This window comes from Ipomoea nil, unplaced genomic scaffold (assembly GCF_001879475.1).
Source record: "Ipomoea nil cultivar Tokyo-kokei standard unplaced genomic scaffold, Asagao_1.1 scaffold2149, whole genome shotgun sequence".
Taxonomy (NCBI): domain Eukaryota; kingdom Viridiplantae; phylum Streptophyta; class Magnoliopsida; order Solanales; family Convolvulaceae; genus Ipomoea; species Ipomoea nil.
In genome coordinates, this window is record NW_017618577.1 from 275,024 (window position 1) to 300,224 (window position 25,201).

The 25,201-nt window shown below is 40.0% G+C and overlaps 1 long non-coding RNA gene and 1 pseudogene across 1 annotated transcript; both read right to left on the reverse strand.

Annotated features, from left to right (window-relative positions):
* Positions 1–14,628: 14,628 nt before the first annotated feature.
* Positions 14,629–18,199, reverse strand: LOC109149041 (annotated as a pseudogene).
* A 3,390-nt stretch (positions 18,200–21,589) lies between these two features.
* On the reverse strand, positions 21,590–22,321 carry LOC109149036. Its single transcript, XR_002048908.1, has 2 exons — positions 22,210–22,321; positions 21,590–22,123 (listed from the first exon to the last, which is right to left on the reverse strand). It is a non-coding gene; the product is annotated as an uncharacterized LOC109149036 (long non-coding RNA).
* Between the last annotated feature and the right edge of the window lie 2,880 nt (positions 22,322–25,201).

The window sequence follows — 25,201 nt, forward strand, 5'->3', positions numbered from 1 at the left end:
CGATCCTCTCTGAAGCTGCTGAACGCGATACAGATCGGCGGCGCTCACGTAAGCATCCTTAAGAGAACTCGGCTTACTCATAGTCAAAGTTTTTCGCGCCTCATAGTTCAAACCGGCCACGAATTTCTCGACCTTAGCGAGCTCCGTAGGCACGAGCATCCTAGCAAAACGTGCCAACTCCAAGAACTTCTTGTGGTATTCGACCACAGACAGGGATCCTTGCTGCATGTGGAGAAACTCTTCATACATGGCGGCTCGCACATGTGCCGGGTAAAACCTCTCGCGCATCCTGTCCTTAAGCGCGGGCTAGTCGAACTCGGGCTCTTCAAGGTAAGCCGGACCCTCATGAATCCACCATTGATCCGCATCATGGAAAAAGTAAAACGTTTCCAGTTCCACTCTTCTTTCTTCAGGACAACCCACGACTGAGAAGATCTTGTCGAACACCCTTAACCATTCTTCCAAGACCACCGGGTCTTCCACACCCGCGAAGGTTGGCGGCCTATGTCCCGACACCAAGCGACCTATATCTCGGTGCCCACCAGGTTGAGGAGGCGGCACAGCGTGGTTGTTGTTCAGCAAGGCTTCACTGAGTGTCTGCATTGTATGTGTCAGCTGGTGGAGATTCTGAGCGAGCTGCTCGTTTGTTGGGGTCTCCAGGGTGCGTGCTCGGGGACGAGGAGGCATCGCAAACTTCTACAACAACAACACGGTTACCAAAAGATAGCAACCAAGCAAAGAACAGAAAGCAACACTCAGCTCACCGCGCAACCTAGAGTCCTAAGCCTAACACTTAGATTCTTAAGGTCGCTTAAAGGTCTCAAACCACTCTTAGCCACTTAGAAAGTGTAGACTTAACCCTTCCTAGGCTCAAACCTAGGCTCTGATACCAACTGTAACACCCCCTAAAAACATGCTATATAAAAGCCTTAAACATGCAGATAACTGAACTAAACAACAAACACAGCAGAAGACTGGAAGATAGATAGATAGATAAAATCTGGAATACGGGGTGCTATGCCACGTTCACCAAAAAGAGATGAATGCACAGGCAACATCTGCAATGTTTACATCTAATCCCATTGTCTCAAAGTTCTACTTCTAAGCTGGCACACAGGCCACAAAACGTAAGGTAGAAGCTATACAAGCAAGTACTAGAACGCGCACTCGCCTAGACATCACCTGAAAGAACACAATAAAACATGAGACGACGCCCGGTCAGCGAATAATGCTGGTAACCCACCAATACATGTGAAATAACATACATAGGTAAGATATAAGTCGTAAAGCCATTTTCGAAACGGAATACATATATATAAGTGCAAAACCAAGAGTAATAGCCAACATAAAACTCAACACTCTCAACAATAACACGGGAACACATCCCTAGACCACAAAGAACAACATGACTCACAAGAATTCTCAAGGCATGATCTATCATCACACAATAGATCAAAACCCGACATGCACAACGCAAAGGAATAAGACTCACCCACGGCAACACATGCCAAGGCAACATTTGCCTTTGTGACTACACACGTCACAAGAGAAGAACTCATAACAACGACTACACAAGCCCTCGTGACATCACCCATCACGAGTTGATATGCCTTCCTTATGCCCGGTTCCAACCTTATGGCTACCCCCAACCTTATTTCTTCTTCCAACCATTACCTCCAGGACCCCTGTACAACCAAGTCCAACCTTTTCCCTCCTGGGACCGTCATCCCCCACCAACGACCACCAACGAGACCACCGATTCATAGTACACGAGGGTACCGATCACACACACAGCAACACATGCCACCCAAGAAACACGTGAACCTTACACAAAGGTCATAAACTCCATAATCACGTCACGGCCACCACGAAGACCGCTGCAATACCTTGGTGATTAAGGCCCCATAAATCAAAATCGTGCAATCCAGGTAAAGCCACACACGCATCACACCTCAACAGGAATCAATCAACGGATCACAACGAAGATATGAAACCATACTCAATCAAGGAATGGGTCACAACCCAACAACAACGATGAATAACACAAGTTATCATCAACTAATCGGAAGGTACAAACAACACACACGCTAGCATTTAAACTCCGAACTAGCATGCTTGTCAAACGGGTAAACCAAACGTAGTTCCGAGGAACACACAAGACCCTTCACGGTTCAACGAAACACAATGTTGAACACTTAGCACGATTCAAGACACCAAAACCTGCATGGATACCTACCATATAGTTCTAGACATACGAAACATCAAGAAGACACTCAAATAGTTCCACAAAAGAACATCGGGAAGTCAAAAGACAAAATACCGAGTCAAAAGAATCACAGGGAACAAATCCCCCAACAACCATACATCGTACCCCGCGGGTGGACCCATGGGTAGGCCCCTACCCGCGGTTCCGCCTGCGGGTACATACCCACGTCCAGCCTGTTCCCCGCGGGTGGGCGGCGTGTAGGCCACTGTCCACCGTTCCTAAAGTCTTGTCTTAAGAGTCTTATCCTAGGGTGTTACAGTTGGTATCCTAGGGTCAAACTTAGGCTCTGATACCAACTGTAACACCCTAGGATAAGACTCTTAAGACAAGACTTTAGGACATTAAGCTTGAAACTCTAGGTATTTAGAAACATAGGATTCAGGAAACTTAGGACGCGCGGTGAGATTGTGAGCCTACCTATCATTGCATAACCTTCTCCACACTCTATTCTACACATAAAGAACTCCCCCTACGCTTATCGCATCAAGATAAGGGTGCAACACTCTAACTCATCATTACAATAAACATTGGCCCCGTAGACCATCGGCATGGCACCAAACAGAAGACAATCAAGGACCCCCGAACCCACCACTCACTTGTTACTTCTTAATCAATAATAACTCCAATCACCCCTTAACACAACATTAACCTTAAACATCATTAACAGTAAACTTTTACCTTAAACCATGATTAATCTTCTTACACCATCATCTTCTTCCCTGATTCTGCCAACGCCGAACAACGACATTGTTGACTCTACTCAACCACCAAACACACCATGCCGGGGCAAGGGAGGGGGAAGAGGAGTCTCACCTGCTTTGCTTCACCAGAAAACAACCCAACGCCAGAGTTCCGATTCCGTCGTCGTCGCGCCGCGCCCCTAACATGTTCTGTGACACCCCGAAATCCAAATTCAATTAAGGGATTAATTGAGTAATTAATCCTATTTCAATTGGTGAATTAATTCCTAAAATCCTGAAAATTCAATAGTTGGGGACTAGTAATTGACTAGTCAACCCCAAAGTCAAAGTTGTACCTTAAGCTTTGTAAGGAGTTCCCTTGTTCCTTACACTTCCTTATGTTAGTAAGGGTATTCTTGACCTTTCACTTGGTGTTAGTATTGTAACCTAACCTAGTAGATCATCTTCATTCTTTCCTTACACTTTATAAAAATCTAGCTCCACCTTCTCTCTAAAAAGGTGGGTAGCTTTTCTTCCAAGCCAAGTTGGAGCCTTGCCAAAACTTCAAGAGTTGCTTCCAAGATTCAACATTTCATATATTTTGGCATCTAGGAGGGTAAGATCTAAGTTCATCTTGTGTTTTTGGTTTCATCTTAGGTGTCTTTTCTTAAAGATAGGTTCTTTATGATCTTTTGGTATGTTCTTGAAGTGGGTTTGGAAGGTGAGCCTTGTGAGGAGCTTGTTGAGGTATAAAGTGAAGGTTTTTAGTCTTCAAGAGGTAACCCATGCTCTAAAAAATCTATTTTACTTACCTATATGTGATTTCTTGGATTCTACATGTGATTTTGCTATGAAATGTGAGTGTTTATGCATTGTCTTGTGAAAATGCATATCTAGAGCTTGTTATTAAGGTTCATGTGTGCCATTGCTTGGCTATTCCATTGATTCAAGTCATTTTGTTGTATTGGGTGAGATTTGACATGTTTTGGACTTGAATTTGAGCTTGGAGTTGAAAATCCCCGAAGGGATTATTTGTGCAGGTGTATGTACCCGCGGGCGGAACGGCGGGCAGTGGGCTACCCGCCGCCCACCCGCGGGGAACAGGCCGGACGTGGGTATGTACCCGCGGGTAGGGGCCTACCCGTGGGTCCACCCGCGGGGTACGATGTATGGTTGTTGGGGGATTTGTTCCCCGTGATCCTTTTGACTCGGTATTTGGTCTTTTGACTTCCCGATGTTCTTTTATAGAACTATTTGAGTGTATTCTTGATGTTTCGTATGTCTAGAACTATATGGTACGTATCCATGTAGGTTTTGGTGTCTTGAATCATGCTAAGTGTTCAACATTGTGTTTCGTTGAACCGTGATGAGTCTTGTGTGTTCCTCGGAACTACATTTGGTTTACCCGTTTGATGAGTATGCTAGTTTGGTGCCTAAATGCTAGCGTGTGTGTTGTTTGTACCTTCCGATTGGTTTATGATAACTTGTGTTATTCATCGTTGTAGTTGTTGGACTGTGTTCCATTCCTTGATTGAGTATGGTTTCATATCTTCGTTGTGATCCGTTGATTGATTCCTGTTGAGGTGTGATGCGTGTGTGGCTTTACCTGGATTGCACGATTTCAGTTTATGGGGCCTTAATCACCAAGGTATTGCAGCGGTCCTCGTGGTGGCCGTGACGCGATTATGGAGTTTGTGGCCTTTGTGTAAGGTTCACGTGTTTCTTGGGTGGCATGTGTTGCTGTGTGTGTGATCGGTACCCTCGTGTACTATGAAATTGGTGGTCTCGTTGGTGGTCGTTGGTGGGGGACGACGGTCCCAGGAGGGAAAAGGTTGGACTTGGTTGTACAGGGGTCCTGGAGGTAATGTTTGGAAGAAGAAATAAGGTTGGGGGTAGCCATAAGGTTGGAACCGGGCATAAGGAAGGCATATCAACTCGTGATGGGTGATGTCACAAGGGCTTGTGTAGCCGTTGGTTTGAGTTCTTCTCTAGTGACGTGTGTAGTCACAAAAGCAAGTGTTGTCTTGGCATGTGTTGCCGTGGGTGAGTCTTATTCCTTTGCGTTGTGCATGTCGGGTTTTGATCTATTGTGTGATGATAGATCATGCCTTGAGAATTCTTGTGAGCCATGTTGTTCTTTGTGGTCTTGGGATGTGTTCCCGTGTTATCGTTGAGAGTGTTGAGTCTTATGTTGGCTATTACTCTTTGTTTTGCACTTATATATATATGTATTCCGTTTCGAAAATGGCTTTACAACTTATATCTTACCTATGTATGTTATTTCACATGTATTGGTGGGTTACCAGCATTATTCGCTGACCGGGCGTCGTCCCATGTTTTATTGTGTTCTTTCAGGTGATGTCTAGGCGAGTGCGCGGTCTAGTACTTGCTAGTATAGCTTCTCCCTTACGTTTTGTGGCCTGTGTGCCAGCTTAGAAGTAGAACTTTGAGACAATGGGATTAGATGTAAACATTGCAGATGTTGCCTGTGCATTCATCTCTTTTTGGTGAACGTGGCATAGCACCCCGTATTCCAGATTTTATCTATCTATCTTTCTTTCAGTCTTCCGCTGTGTTTGTTGTTTAGTTCAGTTATCTGCATGTTTAAGGCTTTTATATAGCATGTTTTTAGGGGGTGTTACATGTTCAGCTTCCACCAGGGCCACCGCTCAATGCCACCGCTGCCCCTGTTTCGCCGGAGGAAGAACACTGCCGAACCCACCGCCGAACCAACGCAGCTGTTGTCGCTCTGCTTCACCTCCATCAACGTCGGCCACCCATTCTCGTCTCTGGACGCTGGCGCATGAAGAAAGGATTCAGAGAAGGACGGGAACGATAGAGGAAGGTGATATGGTCGGTCACCTTTGGTAACTTCACCGCCGGAGCTGCTACTTCATCAGAGCTTTGTCATCTACCCAAGGCTGCCAGATTCTAGCTGCTTGCTGCTACGTCGGAGGGGAGGAGACATGCTGGTAAAATCTGTCGGCAAGGGAGGAAGAGAAATGGAAACGGAGTGATTTTTTGGCTGCTGACTAAAGAAAACATCTATATACACATATTATAAGTTGATAGGGTTTCCAAATGTGGATTGGGTTCGGCTAAATATAGAAGGCTGGGCCATGTAGGTTGGGTTTGGGCTTAGGCTAGTTGAGTCAAGATTAAATACACTTGGGCTTGTTACTTTGTGTCATGGCTAAAAGGTAGATTAAATACTTGGGCTTGACTAGTTGTGTTCAAGGCAAGATAGGAAATAGTTACATTTGGGCTTAGGAATAAAATCATTGTGGGCTCAAGGCATTTTTTTATTAAAATAATGGTTTATATAATAAATAGACCATAGCCAATTTTTATTTAAATATCGGGACAATAAGTATTTTAGGAAAACACGGGGTGTCACACTTATTTGGTTGATTACATAGAAACCTTCTCCCCGATTGCTAAGTTAACTTCTGTGTAAATTTTTATTTCTCTAGCTATTGTTAATGCTTGGCCATTATATCAATTAGATGTTAAAAATGTATTTTTACATGGTGATTTGGTTGAAGAAGTCTATATCAAGAAACCACCTCGGTTTGTTGCTCAGGGGGGGAAATGGAAGGTTTGTAAGTTGAGGAAATCATTGTATGGGTTAAAGCAGTCTCCGAGAGCGTGGTTTTGGAGATGCAGTGGTGTAATCACTGTGTTTGGCATGCACCGTAGTGCCTATGATCATACTCTATTTTACAGACACTCTAACCATGGCAGTATTTTGTTACTTGTCAATGTTGATGATATTGTGATAAGAGGTGATGATGTAAGAGGAGTTGATGCACTTAAGTCTTTTCTTAAAGTGAAATTCCATACGAAAGATCTGGGGGTGTTGAAGTACTTCCTTGGGATTGAAGTTGTTCATTCTAAGAGAGGCATATTTCTTTCACAACGGAAATATGTGCTAGATTTACTTGAAGACTCTAGGCTCTTAGGGTCAAAGCCCTATGAGACTCCTATGGACCAAAGTGTTAAACTTGTAACTAGTGAGTGGGAACTTCTTGAAGACATGGAGAGATATAGGAGACTGGTTGGTAAGTTGAACTATCTTACTATCACTCGTCTTGATATTGCCTTTCCAGTAAGTGTGGTGAGTCAGTTCATGGCGTCTCCTACTAAACTTCATTGGGAAGCTACAATTCGAATTGTAAAGCATTTGAAGGGTGCTCCTGGGAAAGGAATCTTGTATGCCAGTCATGGGCATGTAAGTGTTGAAGCCTTTTCTGTCGTTGATTGGGTTGGGTCACCGAGTGACAAGAGATCTATAATTGGATATTGTGTGTTCTTTGGTGGCAATCTAGTCTCGTGGAAGAGTTGGAAGTAGAGTGTTGTGTCTCGCTCTAGTGCTGAATCTGAGTATAGGGCAATGACTCATGTATCCTGTGAGGTAATGTGGATGTGTAATGTTCTTGGTGAAATTGGTGTATTAGTGAATACACTAGTTCCTTTGTGGTGTGACAATAAAACTGTTATGCATATTTCAAATAATCATGTATTTCATGATCGCACTAAGCATATTGAAGTAGATTCTTACCTCGTCCGGGACAAGATTCAACAAGGGCTATTCTCTATTGTTCATGTTCAAAGCAGTGATCAATTAGCATATTTGTTCATAAAAGGTCTTAGTAAGGCCAGGGTTGAGTTTATTTGTAACAAGTTGGGCATGATTAACATTTATGCTCCAACTTAAGGGGGAGTGTTAGATGAATAAAGAGAGTTAGAGGATACTGTTAGAGTTCTACTCTTATCCTAGCATTTTCTCTTTTGAATTATATGGTAGTACTTCATTACCTATGTACTGTGTCTATTTATAGTGGTAGCCGAGTGTTTAAGTGCGATGATGAGGGTTTAGGGGGAGGAGGGAGCTTTGCATGGGATTTAGATAGCTAGGAATGCCCCGTCCGTCTCTCATTTATTCTTTGCGGATGATTGTTTGATTTTCTTTAGCGGGAGTGGTGAAAGCTATTCTAATCGAATATGGGGTGGTGAAACTCTAACAACCCTTATTCATCTAACACTCCCCCTCAAGCTGGAGCATAGATGTCAATCATGCCCAGCTTGTTACAAATATACTCAACCCTGGCTCTACTAAGACCTTTCGTAAGCAGATTTGCTAGTTGATCACCAATTCGTGGGCCTCCACGTCCTCCACGAACTCTCCAAGAACTCCCCACATCCTTTGGAGCGGTTATTACCCCCTCCTCGAGAGCCATAATTTTCACCGGTACTTGGATCCATATTACCTTGTGACATAAAGGCATTTCTTTCCTGGAGCTTGTTTGAATCATTATTTCCCAATGCATTCTGTAGCATGGAAAATACTTGATCCAAAGACTCTAAATCCTTATTTCCTAACAGTTGAGATCTAATGACATCATATTCTTTATCCAGGCCAGCAATCCAGCTAAAAACAAGTAATTTGTCACGTTTTTTTTTTTTTTTTTTTCATTTCATCCACATCATTTGTTATTGGCATCGCATCACACAAAGCAATACATACACTTTTAAAGTCATAGTAATAATCTCTAAGCTCACGCCCCTTTTGGTTAGACCGATATGCTTCCTGAGATAACTAGTATAACTTTCTCAAATTACTAGTTCCACTGAACCATTTGTTCACTAAATCCCATATTTCTTTAACAGTTTCGCAGTGTTGCATAGACAAAATAATTCTCCTATCAATGCAATTAATTACACGTAACATTAAGGGTTTATCAGTAGTTTTCCAGTCCGTAGCTAAAGTAGAATCTGTAGGACACTCTTTTTCCAAGTGATCACCCTTCCCCATACCATCAAAATTTACTTTAACCAAAAATTTCCACTCAGGAAAATTATTCCCATCTGGAGCCAGAACTGATATTCATTTCCTGTGCCATTTTAGCCTTTACCCGACAAATTCAAAAAATAAACAGCACCACAACCTTACGCATTAAGGAAAAAATACACTGCTCATACCTCTTTCATTAGAAGACCCAACCAGATCGAAAACCTTCAACCAATCTCACCTCCCTGGAATCAGCACAACGGTGTGAGACTGGAGAACCGAAAACCGACTAGCGACGTCATCGGAAAACGCCTCACGCGCCGGCGCATGGCGTCAGAGCAGTGATGTGATTCTAATTGTGCATATTTTTAGTATTGATTTAATTATATTTGTTAGGCTTGGATCCATAATTTTGGTATTTAATTGCATAATCCCTTGTTTTTATTGTTTAGTTATGGTTCACACTTGTTTTGAATGTTTTACGGTGTTTGTTAGTGTTTTGAACCATTGTAAGTCAAAGTTATGAGTAGGGGAAGTTCTAGGACAAATTTGGGGTCAAAAGTGGATCGAAGGACAGCTGAGGAGAAGATTGAAGAGATACTTGATGGTGTAGAAGATGAGCCAACTGTTGTGCAAAATAATTCACAAGTTCAAAAGAAAGTAGAGAAGCCCGTAAGAAGGTATGTACCACAATTTCCTTTTCCTCACAAATTTGAAACAGCAAAAGAAAGTAGGTGGAAAAAGTTTTTGGAGATTATTGAGAGTTTGAAAGTTTCAGTTCCCTTACTTGATTTGCTTTCACAAGTTCCCTCTTATCGAAATTTTTGAGGGAGATTCTAGCTATAAAAAAAAAAAAAAAGAAATATGGGGAACGAGAGATGGTTGCTGTGGCACAAGAGTATTGGGTATTGACGCCAGGTATTGGGAAGAATATACCTAAGCATAGAGATCCGGGGAAGTTCACAATCCCTTGTGTTATTGGAGGCCGACCTTTTCCCTTTGTGATTTAGGAGCCAGTGTGAGTGTTATGCCTCTTACTCTTTGTCAAAAGTTGGGGTTGGGAGAACCAAAACCAATCCAATTCACTTTGCAAATGGCGGATCAATCCATCACAAAGCCTATTGGAATTCTTGAAGATGTCCCAGTTCGTGTGGATAAGTATTTTGTGCCTTGTGACTTTATTGTGATAGCTGCCCCAATGAATCCAGACATCCCACTCATTTTGGGGAGACCTTTCTTAGCCACTACTGGAGCAATAATTGATGCAAGGAAAGACTCCATGATCTTTGACTTGGGGGGAGGGGGGGGGGGGGGGGTGGAGGTGGAATTTAATGTTCTTGATGAGTCAAAGGTCATTGATTGCAAGTCAATTTTTCACCTTGACCCTACTTTCAAGGTGACACATGATGAGTATATGCATTTGAAGAGTTTATGGGGTGATGAGATCAAACTCGCGGATCAACCGGGATGAGCACTCCATAACCATGTTAGGTCGAGCTAGCGACGTTAAACTTAGCGCTTCATGGGAGGAACCCCATGTGGCCATGTTATCTTTTATTGCTTTCCTATTTATTGCTTTCTAGTTTAGTTTTACTGCTTTCTAGTTTCGAATTATTTTAGTTTTATTGCTTTTTAGTTCGTGTTATTTTTGTTTTCTCTTTTCTCTTGTTCTCCTCTCTTTTGTTTTGCATCAGGGACGATGCAAATTTTTAAGTGTGTGGGAGGAGTCATTAATTTGGGGATAAATTTAAAATTTTAAAATTTTTTCTTTTGCTTGGATGACTTATATGCTATTTTTGGTGAATAAGTTATTTGTTTTAGCATGCAATTGCAATTACTCTCTCTTGTTGGTTAGTGGTTTGTTTTAGTGGTGCTTGCTGCATCTCAATTTGTGATTGATGATTTGAGGTGTAACACATAATTGATCTATTCCCTTGCCAATAGCTTTGTTAACCACTTAATAAATTGGATTACTTCTTGATCTTGTGTGTTATGCATTGCTAGTGAAGGCTTATGTGAGATTCCGGTCATGGGTGATTTGCTAGAACTTGCCTCATTACTCCTTAAGTGATGTCTAAATTTTGCATGTTTTGAAGTGATTTAGGTGATTTTTGTTTAGCCATAACCTTTAAACATGTCCCTACATATGTTTTATCCTTTGTGTTCCCATTGTGCCTTTCGTTTGTTTAAATAAGTGCTAAGCACTTATCCCCTCATTGTGATTGTTTTTCTTCAATTTACCCCCGTTATTATAACCCTTAGCCCTTGGCCAAATATTTCCCTTCCACCCTTTGAGAGAATGAAACTTTTATCTTTATTATTTCTATAAAAAGAGTTTTATGGAGTTGTGTCAAAAAGTAGCTGATATTACAAATGTTCAAGTGTGGGGGAGTTGAAAGATTGGATTAAAATTGTCTTGCTGTATTCAAAAGAGATCCAAAGAAAAGAATCAATGAAAAGAAGAGAAAAGAAAAGAAATGAATGAAAGAAAGAAAGATTGGAAATTTTGATTTTGGACCCCTACTTTCCAAAGAGTTGCTGAGTTCTTAAAAGAAATTTGCTCCTTGAAATTGTGATTTATCTCATCTCTTTCAAGTTTTGAAAGTTTAGATAAATTGTGACATTCTCTCTTTTTGTTAATTTTTCCATACCACTTCTTTGTTAGCCATCACACGTATCCCCATTATAAGCTTAATAAAGTCCTAGTTGATCTTAGCATGAATTCTTAGATTTGATCTAGGGGGTATGAAGGGCAAGCCTATGGAATCTCATCCATGAGCCGTGTCTTACATAATCTCAACTAAGTATTTGTGCACACTTGATCCTCACACACTTTAATAAATTCTTGGTGTTTGGTTATTGGCTTGAGAATGTGTCTTATGTGCCAAGCTAATTTGATTCTTGAAACTTGTTGTTTTGTAGCGAGTTGGTTAGTGGTTTGAACGGTTGTGCTAGAGAGAGTAGGAGTAATTTGTATGTTTTGACTTGTAATTTATTTCTTGGGTTTGCTTGAGGACAAACAAAAGTTTAAGTGTTGGGGAGTTGATGTGAGTCCAATTGTGCATATTTTTAGTATTGATTTAATTATATTTGTTAGGCTTGGGTCCATAATTTTGGTATTTAATTACATAATCCCTTGTTTTTATTGTTTAGTTATGGTTCACACTTATTTTGAATGTTTTACGGTGTTTGTTAGTGATTTTGAACCATTGTAGCTCAAAGTTATGAGCAAGGGAAATCCTAAAACAAATTTAGGGTCAAAAGTGAACCGAATGATATATACACAGCGAGTTTGAAGCGTCAAATTTTTGGCTCAACGCGTCTAAAATTTTCAGAAAGAGTTCCGGACGAGACCAGAGAGTCTCGACGCGTCGAGCGAGCGGCGCGACGTACAGTTCTAATAATTAAGGCGCGATTTCAATTTCCAATTCAGATGTCAACTCCAATTCAAAGCAATTTTAGCAGCAAAATTTAGTCCAACTTCAATTTTAAATTAATAGCGGCAATTTCTATAAAATAATTAAAAGAATTCTAATTTCGATCTAGATACAATTTCAGTCCAATTTTGTACAGAATTTTTATTTCAATCAGGACTGGTTCTGGGCTTCTAGCTATAAAATCTCACCTTTTCCAACCCTAATATTCATTCAGAGATTTTTGAAGACAAGATAGGGAGAAATCAAGAGCCACAAGTTATCTTGGGAAGCAAGAAGAAGACTAAGGAGATTCGAGAGAATTGTCTGGTTCATTCTTGTTCTCTTTTGATGATTTGTAATTCTTTATTTATATTTGTTATGTATAATTTAGCCATGCTTGGCTAAATTCCATTAGAGATTCTTGGGTTAAAGTGTTTATGAACCTATTTGCCTAAGCTCTCAGATTCTTTAATATATTATTATTTCGGTTTAATACTTATGTTACAATAGTGATTTGTATTGTTGTTGTTAGTAGTTAAACGGCCGTAATTACTTGCTTCATAGCCATATTCATGTCTGAACAGGAGTTAGGCATAAATTAGGGCATACACAATTGCACCTAATTGTTGCACATTGGGAAAGGGTAATTTATTAAGGAGATTTAATTCTTGATTATTGTCAGTTCGGGAGATGGTAGTAGTTAGAGATTTATTATGATGCATGTTTTTGTTTTATTGGGTGGTTATCGCACGAGAGTGGATATTCACCAGTGTTAGTAACTACGGGAGTAGCTCTAACCGCTTTGTATCCTCACACTCGTATGAACCCAGATTTAATATTACATTAGGTTAGACACTAGGGGAATAAACACTTAAATCTCAGTCTTTCCTCATTGTTTTCGAAACCTCTGAATCATAGCTTTATTTTATTTAATTTATGCAACAAGTCATTCAAGTCAATTGTTAGGATTGACTTTGAAGAATAAATTAGTAACTAGTGCTTAATACAACCACTTCCCTGTGGATCGATAACTCGTACTCCTAGTATTTATTTGTTTGCAAATATACTACGCATCAAGCATCTCTGCGACGGCGGCGCGTGACACCTCCGACGGCGACCGAACTTCTTACAGCGGCGTCGTCCGTCGTTCCCAGACCTAGCCCAGACACTCACTCTCACTAACCTAGCTCTGATACCATGTTAAGTGTTGGAACTGTAAAACAGTATGTATATTCATCTATTGATGTACAGGAAGGGTGACTATTTATACACAGGATGAAAGATTACTAGCCATAGGATTCAAAATTCAAATTAAAGACTCAGCATCTACTAACTCTAACAACCCTTATTCATCTAACGCTTTGGTTATGATGGTCTTTAAAGCCCGATATTTTCCCAAGTGCTTATTTTTAGAGGCAAAGTTAGGATCCAATCCATCGTTTGTATGTGTTAGTATTAGGGAGTCAGGGAGTCACAAAGGATGCTGAGCGAGGGGGTTAGATGGAGAATTGGTGATGGGAGAGAGGTGAGAGTTTGGGGGATCCTTGGTTACCTGATAGTCAAAATCCCTATATTATTACATATGAGCTAGATTATCTACACAATCTTTTGGTTACTACTCTTTTTTGCCCAGACACTACTACTTGGGATTATAACCTTATGCATGACATTTTTAATACTAGAGATGCCCAACAAATTTTGATTGTTCCCACCACAAATATGCCCCATTGTGAATTGCGATATTGGGTGGGGGAGCATCATGGGTTTTATTCTATAAAGAGCGGGTATAGGCAACTCATAAGGAATAGAGGGAGGGTGAGTGTTACGGTTTGGTCGGGGGTGTGGAACTTAGATATTCCTCATTTGAAGCAGATAGTTCACAGTGTTTCTTCTATAGATACTGGACAGGTTAATTATAAGTGGGAGATGTTCAATTTCAAGGGATAATAAAAGGTTTCTTTGGCTTGCCAGGGGGTGTGGAACTTAGATATTCCTCATTTGAAGCAGATAGTTCACAGTGCTTCTTCTATAGATACTGGACAGGTTAATTATAAGTGGGAGATGTTCAATTTCAAGGGATAATAAAAGGTTTCTTTGGCTTGCCAAAGAGATCAAATGTTTTTTTGGGCTATGCGCACTAAGCGGTTGCCTACTAAAGATCTTCTAATTATTAAACAGGTGGCATGTGATCGTACTTTTATCCTATGTTCGGTAATTGTTCCATTGTGAAAGCCTGGTGGCGTGAGGTGGAGAACAAGTGGTGCTTGGGTTTCGTTGACTCACTAGAGGATTGGGTGGAAGAAAGGTAAAATCGAGACGGTTGTTATTGTTTGCTGGGCTTTGTGGGAAAATAGAAACAACTTGATGTGGAATGCTAAATCTGTTGACTCTAAAACTTTTGTACCTCAACAACACTAGGTAAAGAAATTGAAACCTATACGCACATTGCACCTCATAACAACCGTTCTTCCTTTGCTATCTTTCATGCCAAAAATCGTTCCTTAGCTGAAGCCAGTGCCTCACAGCTTCTTTTATGATGCAGGGTACAGTGTTTGGGATCTCTGACTCTCCACCTCCAAAAGCGAAGTTACTTGCCAGGCTGAAGTAGAAGACACTAATGTCTGTCTTCCTAGTAACCTGTCAAAGGAAAGAGACAAAAGCAGGAGCAACAAGAGTTTAGAAATATATGTTCAACTCACTCAAAAATTTAAGTTCACAAGATATTGTAATGTGTAAATCAGAGAGAGAGAATATGAAGAAGAAGAAGAAAAAAGAAACATGACAGTTACACATCAATAGGATAAATCAAGAAAAATCAAACAAGAAATCAGCTTACATTTTCTTTTGCCTCTCTTAGCTCACGAAGACGCTCTTCCTGCATCCACTTTTCCTGCTCTTGAAGTTTCTTCTTGTATGCACTAGCGAGAAATTTATCTTTGTCTGCAAAGAGGTGGTCATCTTTAGTTCTCTCTTTGGCAAGTTTCCTCTCATATATTATCCCCAGTTTGCATTCATGCTGCTTGGCCTTATCAATTAGTTGTTGAATCTATTTTGGCTGCAAAGGAATCAAGGTGGCAAGAAATGAATATTCAGTAACCCTAAAATAATAATAAAAAAATAACAATAATAAATGCAATGTTAAAAGTACCTTCCTCTCCTTACGGTCTTGTGCTCGAGGTTGAACAGCCTTCATTTTCAAGTCGTCATATACTCCACCATAATCAAACACTGATGGATCCTCTTCTAGAGCCTTCTTATGCTGCTCCTCGATCTGCCATAGGCCCAGAAGCAGCAAGAAAAGGGAATTTTGTTGAAATTATGATAAATAAAAACCAGTTTTAGAAAGGAAAAAAAAAAAAAAAAAAAAAAAAAAAAAAAAAAAAAAAAAGATTAAACATAATCTTGTTAATATAGCTTGACTTACATCTCTCAGAGCCTTGTTCTTGGAAGCTTGGCGAGAGATTTCTTTCTCAACATCATCATCATCCCCATCACCAAAACCAAGTGCAGTGGGGAGTGGGGGTCTTGTTGCAGGCTGTTTCTTCTGCTGGGAAGGTGGAGCTCTAAGCTGTAATCCATATCCTGACTATTTTGTAATCTTTATCTGTAAATTAGATGGAAAAAATGAACTTATTTAGAATCCAAAAAGCTGGTTCATCCAAGAATCATTCTAGAATGCACATAGAAAAAAGAGTTTGAATAAAAACAAAGTCCAATTTGAGTGGTAATGATGAATTTCAAGACAGAATGGGAGGAGATTTCTCATAGTTGATTATGCAATAATCTGCACTATGTCAAGTATTCAAGGAGTATGATCATTTCTACTCTTCTGGTAGTAGCATTGTTTTTTATTATATGTAGTTTTGTCTAGATGCACTCAAGGATCATAATCCATTGGGTGATTAATTACTAATAACTGAGTAGCTATTTACTTATTTAATTCACTCTTCTCCTTCCAGAGTGATCCCTGGCCCTAATTGAGAACTAAAGAAGCTAACACAATACAAAAATGTAACATGCCTCCACACTGCGCATATCTACTGAAGCACAATTAATAAGAGGAAGAAAATTTTAGTCGATGACCATTTGAAGGAAGCAAAGAATTACCAGTTCTGATGATCTATTTGAAGTTTGAAGGACTCTAACATTGTTCAAGTTTGAATGTTTGTGAAAACATGGAAATTTCAAATCCAAAATTTCTTTACAAAAAGTTTCCTACAAACAAAAAATAAATAAAACAAAACACAACAAAAAAAAAACAAGACAAAACATAAACAAAAACAAAAAACAAAACAAAACATAACAAAAAACACGAAGGTACAGAAATAAAAACTGATTCAAGCAACGTTTTTGGGAAAAAAAAATGGTAACAAATAATCACGAATTGCACATTTTATCAAATTAATTTGCATGGCATATGATCTCACGTTAAATAACACATGCAAATACACAAATAAATTCCTAACACATATTGCAATTTTATCACATACAAATTTTGAATAAAAACATGCATATAAACACGTAAAACAATTTATTTTGAGCACAAGTATCAATTTAAATTGAGAGAATAAGTCCAGTGATACTTAGCTCATTTCGATCATTCCCAACTCGTGCCTTAAGGTTGAAAATCTCGTTTCGCATAAAGGCTTTGTGAGAATATCAGCAACTTGGTTTTCCGTAGGGATATACTCGATCTTCAGATTTTTCTTTCCCTCTCTTCCTTCCCCCACTCATCCCGCCGCCACACAGCAAACCACCCCAGCACCCCAACGAGCATCCCCGCCGCCGCGCCAAGCCAGGCCCCGCCGAGAGCCGTCGCCACCAACAAAACCGAACCACCGGAACCCTCACCGGAATCTCGCAGGAGTCTCGCCGGAGCCCACCGGAAAACGCTACCCAACAGAAAATTCTAAAAATTCCGAAAAAGCCCCTCGGAGTCCGCACCCCGGAATGGAGCAACGCCGACTACACCGTGAGCGGAGGTAAAGCTCTCGAACCCGATCAATTTTCTCCGGAATTGGTCGACATGCTCAACCACTAAGGGATTTTGGATACGTATCTCACCATAAAAGGGGATATGTACCCCGAATTGGTGAAGGAGTTTCGAATTACTAGTAGTACTAGTCCTCGGCTACACAAGAGAGAACACACAACCACGACTACACAAGCCCTCGTGACATCACACATCACGAGTTGAAATGCCTTCCTTATGCCCTGTTCCAACCTTATGGCTACCCCAACCTTATATCTAGTTCCAACCTTTACCTCCAGGACCCCTGTACAAACAGTCCCACCTTATTCACCCGGGAATCGTCATTCCCCCTCCAACAGTCCCTCCAACAAAGCCACCGATTTCATAGTTGACCAGTTATAACTGAAAGGGTAGGAGTTTATGGTAGGAGTTTAATACCGAATGGTTGTATTAGTACTAGGGCCCTCACTTGGTCCAGTAGCTACAGTGGCATGCAAATAAGAAGTACCAGTAGCCACAATGCCTTGCACATTTGGGCAAAAGGCAAAGCACTGTTACCACTTAAATGAGCATAAAAAACATCATTTGCATTATTAATTATTGCATCATAAAATAAAGACTAGCACCATCGTATTAGGCAATATAATAGCACAGGTTCCCTAGAGTTAAAGATCGCACATTCACATCGAAACAATATTGCATAAGGATGAATAATTAGGGTCTAAGGGAGCAATACCGTTCACCAAAGATATAGAGAGATTACTCAACCATCATAATCACCGTCCGTACGTCATGCAGGATGCAATCGACGGTAGATCTCTTTTAGTTCTATTTTGTTTCTTTTCTCCCCTTTGAAGCCAGTAGCTTACGGTTATCGACGAAGGTCCAAGAACGCATGCATGATGACGTTCTCAATCGAGAACTAGTTTCTTGGAGCCTGCGTTTCAACCAGACGTTGACCGGATTGGATCGGAACGGGAGATCTTCGAGGAAGGTATCCAACGGAGAGAAAACAGGACGATGATCATTATCTTGGTCCTGGGGTCCTTGTCCGCCTTCTTGAGAAGCTGCCATTCATTGAAGAAAAACATTACAAAAACCTAGTTGAAGACCTAGAGATGCTGCCAATGGCCATGTCGTCAAATATACGACTTCTTGGATATTGGGTAGAATATTTGAGGTTCTTCATGGATTAATGGTCGAAACACCGTGAAGATCGTTGCTGAAGAGTCTAGGGGACGGAGGCTGATGACCGAGCTGGACCTCGTCAGAAGGCCGCGAGGATGATCCGGGCGCATCCCCACCAGCCGCACCATGATCGGTAACTCCCCAAAGCCGACGTCTCAAACCTGCGGCGGGTATTGGGAATTTTTGCGAAGATCCGCCGAGGGCATGCGATCCGAGAATCGTCGGAACTGTTTCCATACCCGAGGGCTGATTAGCGAATCGCGATCGGAGGAACCGCAGCAGGTTGTCGGTCGGCCAATTGATTTTGGCTATGATGCGGATTGAGGTTGGAGAAGATTCTAGACAACGGCGAATCACATTCGCCGGCCTGTAATAAGAGAATTGATGTAGAGCAAGTTGGGGATGGACTTTGACCAGTTATAACTGAAAGGGTAGGAGTTTATGGGTATCCCAATGGTGTTGGGGGATAAGAAATTCCCAGATCAAATGATGGAGGTTCCATCTCCATTTGCTTGTTGGTCTTTTGAAATGCTTCAACCAAAGCATCAACTGCCTCTGTGAAAGACTCCTGACCAAAGAAGATGTCATCGAGTTGAGAGGAGGTTGGGGTTGATGGTCTGTCCGTCGTACTAGCCACGGTAATCATGGTAGAAATGCCTGAAAATGCTGTCTTCATAACCTCCACAGGTTCACTTTGTTTGCCAACTTCAGCCATTGCCTCTCCAAATTCCAAGACATCAGTAGTAAGCCACCGTAGCACTTGCGTAACTCTGTCAACACTGGATGGCGGCACAGAGACTGATGGGACTGTCTGATGAGCAACAGGAGCAGTAGGTTGGTTTGAAGTAGAAACAGTAGCGTGAGTGGCACAACTAGCAGTAGGCTTCGCATTACGCAGGATAACTTTCCCTTTCCCATATCCACCTGACCTTTTCTCTGCAGAAACTCTTTGTTTTACAAGCTTTCTTGTCCATGCGGTTATGCTTGGGTATGTTCTCTCAACTCTCATCCCTTTGAATTGGATCCGATCAAAGTAGAATAGCTACATTTTCAAGAAAAAAAATAGTTATAATCATAATTTTATAACTGTAAATTCATAATCTCATAACACAAAATTCATAAATACATAACAGAAAATTCATAATATCATAGTAGAAAATTCATAAATCCATATGAACCCTATATTCATAATATCATATCTGAAAATTCATAATATCATAGTAGAAAATTCATAAATCCATATAAACCCTATATTCATAATATCATAACTGAAAATTCATAATATCATAGTAGAAAATTCATAAATCCATAACACTATATTCATAATATCATAAATGAAAATTCATAATATCATAATAGAAAATTCATAATCTGTTAATAGAAAAATCATAATCTCATAATCTCATAATCTCAATAACCCTATATTTACAATTTCATAATTATATATGCGTAATATTATAACATTGTATTGAAAGTCACATAATCACACAAAGACAATGAATTCAATAAAGACATTTGATGTATAACTAGAATTTACCAGTATGAATGTCATCGGTCCAGTAAAAAAGCTATTACTTTTTTTCTTATACTTCTCAATGGACTTGATAAGAGAGTTGTAGCTGTAGCTACACCAATTGTATTCCTTTATTTCATGAACATTTACCAAGGAGTTTAGTATTCTATGGTTGCAGCTGCGTGTCTGAAACCCTCGCATCATGCATGAAACAGTCAAGACCATGAAGTCTGATCCATTTTAAATTCGTCACCATAATCTCCTCTGTTAACAATCACATCCCCCATTTTGGTTGTGATTGGGGAACCATTTGTAATATTCCACCTTGTCCCCCATTTTGGTTGTGATTGGGGAACCATTTGTAATATTTCACCTTGTCCTCCAACTTTTTAACAGAGCTCTGTACTCAGGTGTTCCTCGTTCGTCATACTTTGGGCCCTCAACGACCACCTTTTGTCCCCGTGGAATGCCTAGAGTGTACTCTATGTCCTTTCTTCAACAGTGAGCTTATCATTCTCCAATATGAAATGTGTTTGGTAAAGCTCAAAGTTTTTAAGCAGATACTGCACTAACTGTGACTCGTTTGTGCACAGCTGAAGATTCAATAGGGATCAAAAACCAATATCACTGACAGTTTTTTTTTTGTTCTGGTGTTAGTTTCTGTACAAGTTTAAACATGGTCTTTGGCCCCATTCTTGTGCTGAAGTAAGGAGTACAACTCTGCTAAGTGTTACAGTTATATGCGAACCTGCTGTGTCTAAACTTTCAGTTATATCTGATATATTCTGTACGACCGAGGGAGAGGTATGGACTTTGACCAGTTATAACTGAAATTGGACTCCGGTTTAATCGGACAAGTTTAAGCGACATTGTAGTCGTGGGGCTTTCGCTCCTCTCGTTCGTTGATGCTGAGTCGTGGTCGGGCGAAGCACGAGCAAGACCGGTTGTTGAAGTAGATCTAAAGCAACCTACTTCAAGCGATACGAAAACCGATCGGGCCGCCGTGTACAAACGGTCGAGCACCGATCGTTATTACATTATTAATTCCCGTACGCAGACAGTTAAATATTTACAATACTTCTGGAGGTTGTGCAAGTCCTGTGTGACCTTGATCTCATTATCACTAAAGCTTACGCATCCTCTGACGGCGGGTGGTTCATGGATGGTAAGTCTACCTTTGCTTATAATATTTCCAGTATTTTTGGACCTAATCACATCCCATTCCATATTTCTAAGCTCTTATTTGGGTCCGTTTGAAACTTGTTTTAGTTGTATGTTCCAGAGAACTACTGGAGACTGCATGGATCATGTTGTACACTATTTCAATTCAAGATTGGACTGCTAGCTCAAAATAAATAGCCTAATCAAATTTCAGAAACAACGATGGTTACTGATTTACACAGATGTGTATGCTTTAAAACTTGCAGGGGGGCGATGGGGAAACAAAACAAAATAGCACCTTAACAGACATGCAGTATGTTGTTTTCCATGCAGCTATCTCATCAGATGGTCCTTCTGCATCACCGGTATTCACTAAGTTAATTTATTATATATGATCTAGGATGTGTTTAGAGGACATTAATGAAGGAGAAAATTCCATTTTTCTTAAAAAGTATAAGCCTTAAGGACATTAATTCTGCCCCACAAGAATAATTAACAAAAGAAATATTTTGTAGGAATGACTAAATATACAAATTGGGGTTGGAATTGCTTTGTAGGGAAATGGTTCGTACTTGTTTAGTTTTGGATATTCTTGTGATTAAAAAAAAAAAAAAAAAGAGTAAAAAGACAAAATATTGAGCTTCTTTTGATCTGTAATGGGGTTTACACCTATAAGCTTAAAAGTGAGGTTTTGCAGAGAAGTCTTTATGCTCTTTTAAATCAAATGAGCTGCGTAAATTATAAAACAGTTTATGCATGTTTTATGGGAAGTAAATGGTATAGTTAATTTAGTTATAATTGCATTTCCTTTCTGATCTATCATCATAATTACCATCCTTCCCCAATACACACACAAACAGACAAATTCTTGCATACATATAGAATGGTGTGCATTGGATCTTAAATTGCAAGTGAGATATTTAATGTGGCTCTACCCGAGATTCAGTTCAAAAGATTCCTCAAATGTCCTCGAGTCTTGATTCTAATGATTGAACTTAAGATTCTGGAGTCGTAGGAATACTATATACGTCATATGGATAGATGGATGCAGTTTGGATATACTGAAGGGGAAAAGGATAGAGTCATCAAGTGCCTTGAAGCTGCTATTCAAAGAAGAGTAAGTGAGGTGAGGGAGACTAACTATTTGCAACAGTTTGCATTATTTCCATACATGCCCTTAGCTTTATCATTATTATTTTTATATATGATGGAGGTGAAGTACATATAAATCCTTCAATTCCCATTTTGGGTAGAGTTGATTCAACTGGATGGGTTGAATTTGATGCAGGGCCTAAGACTAGAACTATGTGCAAAGTACAAAGTAGTAGGACTGCTATCTGCTGATGTAACAAGAGTTGTGAGAGAAAATGGGCTGTTGTTAGTTACAAGAGCGAGGGTGTCAACTGTTGGGGAATGGGGAGCACGCAAGAGATTCATCTGGAAATCCGGTGCAAAGAAATCGGGCAAAGGATGATGCATGCAAATTATGCTGTGCATTGTGGACACGAGTCCATAACGTTGTCGTTTTAAGGGGAAACGGCGGCATTCCAATTTTATTTTTATTTATTTATTTTTTTGATTTTGTTTTGCTGGTAACGGCGTTATTCGTTTGTTTGGCAGGCAGAGCTCTGTGTTTATAATTTCATAACTGTACATTCATAATCCCATAACTGTACATTCATAATTCCATAATTATACATTCATAATTTTCTAACTGTAAATTCATAATGTTTGAACTGTATGTTCATAATGTTATAACTCTACATTCATATAATCTTATATCTCTATTTTCACAATTTGCAAGTTAAAGAGTTCTACATTCATAATGTCTAAACTGTATGTTCATAATGTTATAACTCTACATTCATAACCGAGCTTTATGTGAAGAAGAAATGGAAGCTTGATCGACAGGAAACTTGTGAAAATGGATGCTTAATCGTGACGAAAATCGGGTTCTGAAATTTAAATAATAAAAAAAAAAAAAAGATGATTGGTGGAAGATAACAGTGTCACTTACGACACCGTTAATACATTACATTAAAACATCACCATTTCAGTCCGTGTCCACAATATATGCTGGACATAGGTCCATAGCATAACGATTGGGATGATGAATGCTTAATGTGTTATTGGAGTTAAAACTCATAAGATTATTAGGCCGTCCACTCAGTCAACCCACAATGCTTAGAAGAACTCATGCGCAGCCCATCAACAACATTTAGGAGCGTTATGCTGCGGAAAGGTGGGCACGGTTGTAGATGTATAATTTTTATACTGTAGATTTATAATTTATATATTGTAAACTCATAAAATCTATATTGTAGATTCATAATTTAAATACAGTAGATTCATAATTTCTAAACTGTGCGATTGCGAAGAGAGAAACGCGGTTAACGGCAAGTGAAAAACAATTTTAAAAAAAAAATAGAATGGCGTCGTTTGTTGGAAAATAGCATTAAAATGGCATTTAAGTGGCTATTTTGTGGTACAATTGTCAGTGGGGTTCACTTCCGATTTTGGTCGGGTCAAAGTGGATTCGGGTTCTTCGTAGTGAGACGAAGAGATTGATATATTGTACGCTCAAAACGGATAATGGGTGAATGAGATATTGATTCTCAAAGTAGACCCATTGAGTTGGAAAAATGAAGGGAAAAGTGAGCTTTGTCCCACATTGATTTGGAAAGAGGATTTCACCCCCCTTTTATACAAGGGCTCTTTAGGAGCTTGTGGAATTGTATAGCATAGAGGCTCTCTCGCGCGCGCAGGGGGGGGGTGCAAATCAAATTTCAACTAGAAACGAGATCGAAAAGGCTTGATTCAAGCCCGAGCTCGTGTGCGCCGGCACCTGGGGGCACGAATGTTGTTCGAAAATTGGCTGGCCTTGCGGGCTAAGTTTATGCCTACTTTTCCAACATAATAGTCACTTGTTTCGGCAACTCGGAGAGTTCCTCTCGTGTTGGTGGGTTCGGCCTCAAGAAACACATAGCTGGTTTCGGCCTTGGCCAAATGAGGCGCTGCACGAAAGTATGAACCATTCATTAGTTTGGTTCTGGACTGTTACAGTATTAAATTCCAGTTTGATTTTTGTATTAAAACTCAAATAATGGTGGTTGTTTCAGGTGTTACAAATCGTGCATTAAGTGCCAAATTAAATGCTATTGATTCTTCAAACTCCTATATAAGAAGAGTGTAGGAGCAGCAGGTTTGCACACAGTGAAGTAGTGAAGAACTACAGTCACACACAACACAGAAAATTCTGCTTTCCCAGCTCCAAAAACTCTGCTCCTACTCTCTTCTTGAAACTGTGTTTTGCCCGTGCTCTAGTTCACCGGGTTCGTTCGTTTGGGTGCTCAAACGTCGAACCGTTGTACGTTTTATCCTGGGAAACCTAGGCCACAACGCTCCTAGCACTCTTGGGAGGTGGCAAATAAGGTTTTAAGAAAAGAAAGGCACCTTGCCTAACTCGTACATTTCTTTCTTCCTTCTCCTTCTTTCTTGTTTGGATTATGCTTTTAAGCAAAAATCTGTTCTCTCTCTTCTGATATATTATTTGGATTGGACTCATAATCTGAGGATTATTAGTTTCAATTTTGGTTGATATATATTGGTGTATCTTTTTTGTAGATATACATGTATATATAACCTTTGGATCCGTTTTATATATATTTGTGTGTATATATATATTTCGGATAAATATCCAATAATATTTTATATACTAGTGTGTGTATATATAAATATTATTTTTGGGATATTAAATCGATTGTGGTTCATTATCACCAACAATCTTAAAACCTTATTATTTTTGATAATGAGCAAGTCGGTGGATTCCAAAAGTTTTGGATCCGTGAATGTTGCCGGAGGTGCACATTCAAATGGTAGGAACGGCAACGAGGTTGCACATTCTGAGATGCCAGTTGATGGCAGCAACGTTGGAAATGTTATTTCCATGGGAGTTGCAAAGACACACGATGGTGCTCCGGAGAACTTTGGTTCACGATCCGGTAGACCTGTGACTAATGGCACACAATTGGTACCTATTGTGTTGCCTAACGGATCGGCTAAAAGCCACGAAGGATCCTATGATGGCGTAATGACTACATGGTCTGAGGAGTGTTAGCAATGACTTCAACCGTAATCGAAGGAAACTCAAGCGGAAGCTTAGCTTTCAAGAATATTACGAGAAGAAGGAGAAATGCCACTATGAAGCGAATCGT